We start from the raw sequence: 4,978 nt of genomic DNA on the forward strand, positions 1-4,978 counted from the left end.
AAAGATAGTGAAGTGGATCTACACGACCATAATGGTCCCGCAGCTGACGTACGCTGCTGTCGGTTGATGGTTCGGCACACAAAATAGGCAGATTCGCGGTGCTGGGTATTACGAGGGCACTTAGAATGACCCCCACCTTTCCACTGGAGGCACTGCTCTTCCCTCAGCCACCACATCCCGACATAATGGGGGTAGTGCGGATCTCGGCGGCCAGGTTGCGGCTACTGAGCGTCTGGGAAGGAGCTGGGTGGGTGTACACATAGACTCTGTTAAGGAAAACCAGGGGAGAAAGGGGTTGTAGAGTGATGGCGCTCTGCAGGGGGAACCAGGCATACCAGGACCCTTCTACCTGAACCTATGGAAAAGCTGGCTAAAGAGCTGCTTGCATTTCCTCACCCTGTAAAAGGAACGCTTCACCACCAAAAGCCTAAAGCCTAATTTTTTTGGGATACATGTAAGCAATAACTACAATAACACAAAATGCAAAGAATACCATGGACAGTTGTATGTAGCTCTTTCTGATATATGATCATGGAAAACACTACGACTTTATTTAGGAAGTCAGCGAGACAATAAAATTGTAAAAAATTATTTACTCAGAAAATTGTACAATTAAAATAATGAACAAAAATTTCATATTCAGCCAAAATAAGTATCTAAAGTATATTCTTTTCATTTTCGACTTCTAAGGTATAACTTCCACTGAACCCTCAAGAGCGAGACATGAGCACGTCTTTTTCTAGTATCGGAAATATTTTGTTTTTTTGTTCATCCACTGGCATTAATTCCTGCTATAGGTATGAAACTCTGTATCCCTCAGTTTTTTAAACGGATTATAGATCTAAGAAATAATTAACGTATTGATTATAAGAATTTCGTTCTCGGGTTGGAGTTCAGCACTTCCTCGTTGCTAAAAGTCGGTTGTCACTGCAAAAACGTATTTTCAGTTACATGGTTTTTTATTCCTTGATTTTTCCCTTGATTAATGTGGTTTTTCGTCGGTTGGTACTAAAATCCTTGAAGCGATTTTCTGCATCTGTCCCATTAACGGGAACAACAGTAACGAACAGTCTGGGTTTTTGAAATTTTCATCAAATTGGTTAGTATTGATTTAGCATTTATTAATATTAATGGAAAATCATTAGAGTCCTTGAGAGCTGGTATTTTCCATCGTCTTAGCTATATGGATGTTACCGTGTAGATAGTCTTTCACTACACATTAGACTAGCAGAGACACGTCTGGAAGGATTTCTAATTGAAAAAGAAAATTCAATGAATTATTTAGTGATTAAGACGTTGAATCAAAGACTTTAAATTATAAAAATGTTCACATACATAGACAGCGACCCATGCGGCAAAGACGAGCACAACATTGGCGAGGGGTCGAACACTGGAACGGTCAAAATTTTTTTGTAATTATCCGCGTTGAATGTCATATTACAAAATTTCATGTTGACTTTTAAATCCATTCATTTCTACATAACAACTGATCGTGTTTTATAAATAGTGAATGTTTTCAAAAATGTAATATAATAATTTGGATCAATTTAAGCCGACTTACCACTCCTCCTCGACCTCGGCAAAAACGCTGTCCATTAACAGCCATCAAAACCATCCCAATGATCACGAAAATGGAGATAATCTTCATAATGCAGAGAATAATTCGTTGATTTTTTTTTAGAAAAAAAAAATCGATGTACTTCAATATGAATAAAAATTTATAAATGCGATCGCTTTTATATGACAGCAGTTCCTGATATTCTTTATCGGGTCTCGTTTTATGATAATGTTATTACAACCTGAATCGCGAAGATAAGAGAATCGCTGATTTGCCATATTGTTTTGCAAAGAAATGAAAAAAGAACTAGAAATTAAATTAATAAACACTACATTTACGTCAATGTGAATGCATCAGTGCATTTTTCTAAAAATAATAAAGTGAATTCGTTTAATACTCCAAAAGGAGACCTTGCTTTATGTGAATTTTTTGGTAGTTTGGTTGCGGGAAGAAAAACTTTAAATGAGTTTATTAATATATTTGTTTTAAATATACTGTATCATTGATTCTAAGGTTTTTTTTTCATGTATACCTTATTCGGACTTCTTCTCCAATTATATCGCATTGTACTCCAGGAGTTGTATCCCACGTACAGATACAGGATAAACTAGTGGAAAATCTTGACCGACATGGCGCCCATTAATCAAGCATCATAGAGGAATTTTTTTTATTCATTCCGATGATTCTTAGTGTCTAGACTTCCGTTCGACGGTTTCCGAAAGATTAATTGATTCGGTAAATTCGAATTATGTATTCTATTATATTTTTTCCCTGGTAGCACTGACAAGGAACACTATAGATAGGGTCATTCCCCGATTTTTATGATACTTGAACATTTTATAGAGGACTTAAAACAAAGTGCAATATATTTTTTTTATCGGTCTATCGGTCCATGGGTAGGTTTGGGAGGTGAAACTGTTATATGAAGTTGACCATCCACAGGGTATTTCTTCAATTGCGCACATAAGGAAAATGAGTGAGATAGAAATTCAAATCATCACCGAGAGTTGAAATATTGGCATTTAAACTAGCCGAGTGAAAAGTCGTTCATTCATTTGAAAGTGCACAAAAAAAAACAGACGAGAACATTCGGCTGATTTACTTGATCCGACTTTATATAGTTCAGTGGTTTGCAGCCCGAATGTCCATGTGTTATATATAATTATTTGTAATTTTTTTTTCTGTCTCGGCTTTTGAACTTGACTTTAACTAAAGCAGATTCGGACAATAATATTTCATATTCGATGAAAGAAAAGTCCTCTTCGAAATGATAAAATACTAATCATGTTCTTCTAAAGAATAAAAAAACTCCGATATAGGAGAACTTCTGAAATAAAAAAAAATCGAAGCCCAAGAGTAAATGACAACCAATTACAGGAACTAGTAAGTACTGGTAACGATATCGAATTTCCCCATCTAAATTGAGATTAAATTGGATATTTTGTCACATTAGCGTCTTAAAAGCTCTTGATAACCAATCTATTACCTTTTCTTATTACCACAAGAATACGAATTAAATTTTTGTGTATTGAAGCTTCTTCACCATAATAACTATATCATCTGCTGCTGGAAGTAAATGCTGACATCAATGCAAGTCATACATATGTGTGTTACAAACTATTCTGCCACCGACACTGAATTAATAATGCAAATTGAGTGAATGTTATATCAGGATCTCGTTTTTAAGTAAATATCTTGACTACATCATATTGAGTTTTAACATTGTTATAATTTCCAATGACTTCAATGTCTAGAAAAAGATCCTCCACGCTGAAATAACAATACTCAAAAATTACGAAACTTTTACATTAATGTGGGGCGATCTTGATTTTTAGGGAAAAGTACTGTAGGAATTCTAAAAATTGTCCTGAAATTTCCATGAAAATTTGTGCTCGCTAAGAAATTTCTTACGGCACTATTAGCGCTTTCTCCCGAAAAGCAAGGTCATCCCACGATTACGTAAAAGTAACGTTACGTAATCATCATTTTTCGAATATTGTTCTCGCCGTCTGCACACCACTATACTTCATCACTATAATCATCATAATATAATGGATAGTTTTATATTTTCAAAATTACATTTTTTTAGGTAGTAGTTCAAGGGAATCAGGAGGTCAGCACTTCATCCTTTACGATGTCCATGAATTCAGAGAACATCGAGCCTGCCCAGGACAAGGGAATGTGAAGCACTTGACTTGGATGATGACACAGGTTGTGGTAGCTGTGCATCTTACAGTGGAACAGGGGTCCAAACCTGTTTCATCCGGAATCAACCCCCCTGCACGAATAATTGGATAATTAAATAACTGTGAACTACAAAACGCTCTTATGGTTTATCAATTTTTGGATAAACATGTAGATTAGGAACCTCGCCCCTCTTTTTATTGAATTTCAGAGATTATAGTTTTTATTGAGAATATACAACAAATTTTTAAATTTTTTTATTATCTATAACTCTTCCTGCGTCCAATGAGATGAATTGAATCTTATCTCAACTAGAAATTCATTATTTTTACTTTTGAAAAAAGAAAACAAAGAAAGCTCAAGTCTTTTTGTCTTTTGAATATTCCACTTCAAATCTCCAGAACTTCAACTTAGAGGGTCCTGGTTGGTTTTAAAATATGGCTGATATGGCCAGGTACGTCCATGTCACTTTAATCGATTTTCCGACATCTAAATTTTGTTTTCATGTATGAATTTTGTATATAATATAAAGATAATGTTTCTTCTCGTGGTGGTGAAAAATAGACGAGACCCTTAATTAACATATTTACCTATTTTTGTTGGGAGTCTTGTGTTGACATTCGAGCAGTGTAAACGTGTTTTTTGATCACTCTGTGTTTAATATGTTTATCTACTGTTACGCATATTACCGTTTTGTAACTTAGTTTAATCTGAAATAGAGCGATACTGCTACGAATCAAGTTCAGGATTAAAATTTACATTCCATTATTCAGACTTTGGAATGTAGGGATGACCGGAAGGGGCTGACGGGTGACCGATCTTATCGGAATGAAGACGATACACCCATCTCTAGTCTCCCCGGGGTTTGTTCTCCCTCGCCCCCATGTGGGCCAGGTATACGTGGGATGGACTGTTCTTCTACTGCTCTTCTAGACGCGACTGGTGGGAGTCCTGAGCTCGAGAGCCACGGGATGTCCCAATCAGCGGACTAGAGTTTGCTTTACTGGTTAACTCATAATTTAAATTGGCTCACCCTTTGAGTTTCTGGTCAAATTTTTTTTTCTCAAATTTTTTTTTTTAATTAATTGAATAATGACTACTGTCCCGCACTCGTCTCATTTACAACGGAATCCGCAATATCTTAAGGAGCTTTCGTTTTTGATATAATGAAATACTTGCTATTTCAAAGGATATAGATGATTGTTATAGGAAAAAACACTGAACTTGTAATACTAA

General features: G+C 35.7%; 1 long non-coding RNA gene across 1 annotated transcript; it reads right to left on the bottom strand.

Moving 5' to 3' along the window:
• Window positions 1–524: 524 nt before the first annotated feature.
• LOC105266483 (uncharacterized) lies at window positions 525–4,347 on the bottom strand. The gene is made up of 4 exons (XR_892173.1): window positions 4,333–4,347; window positions 1,562–3,836; window positions 1,336–1,390; window positions 525–1,251 (listed from the first exon to the last, which is right to left on the bottom strand). It is a non-coding gene; the product is annotated as an uncharacterized lncRNA (long non-coding RNA).
• Between the last annotated feature and the right edge of the window lie 631 nt (window positions 4,348–4,978).

Source organism: Fopius arisanus, unplaced genomic scaffold (genome assembly GCF_000806365.1).
Source record: "Fopius arisanus strain USDA-PBARC FA_bdor unplaced genomic scaffold, ASM80636v1 scaffold00038, whole genome shotgun sequence".
In the NCBI taxonomy this organism is placed as follows: domain Eukaryota; kingdom Metazoa; phylum Arthropoda; class Insecta; order Hymenoptera; family Braconidae; genus Fopius; species Fopius arisanus.